Here is a 738-nt window from a genome sequence, read left to right as displayed (position 1 = left end):
TTTACAGTACGTGATATGATTCATTCACAAGCTTCCTGTGACATAAATGCAGTTTTTACAATTTGTGTTTGTCTTCCTAAATCAGTTATGTGTGGGTTTTTTAATGATGTTTTACGGAAAATAAAAATGCAAACTGTTCTTATTCTCTCTGATTATCTTAGTGTGTGTATGTGTGTTGGTGGAGAGAGCGCGGACAACACTCACATCCTCATGAAGAACAGGATGCTCTTGGTTAGTTGAGGGTGAGGAGGAGGAGGAGATGGTGAAAAAAATCAATGTATGTTAATAAGGCGTCCTCACGTTTCTCATTACACCATCACCCAAACCGTGTTCTTTGTTTGTCTGCTACGAACTCGACGTCATGTGACCCATTTCTGTCACTCAAACTCGCCAAGGCAGGCAGCTGACGCTACATAGACACAAAAACAGCATCCATCAGCTTGACCTCTGAATGTGCTGACAGGAATGTAAACCGATTTACACCTGCAACTAAAGTGCATCTTTCATCATGGCAGAATATGGTGATAATCTCTTATCCTATAGAATTTTGTTGGTGCATGATTTTATTTCTTACAGATCTGCGTGTCCCACAATTAATGTGTTACTGTGTAAATATTTAGGTATTTTAGCACAACAAAACATGCAAGGGTATTCATCCCAACTGCCTGCACTGTTAACAAAGTTGCTTTTTTACACTCTCTGCTCCCTTAGCTGTTTGAGTTTCCAGTACATGGCCTT

This window comes from Trachurus trachurus (assembly GCF_905171665.1).
Source record: "Trachurus trachurus genome assembly, chromosome: 4".
NCBI lineage: Eukaryota > Metazoa > Chordata > Actinopteri > Carangiformes > Carangidae > Trachurus > Trachurus trachurus.
Note: the sequence above shows the minus strand (reverse complement) of the source record.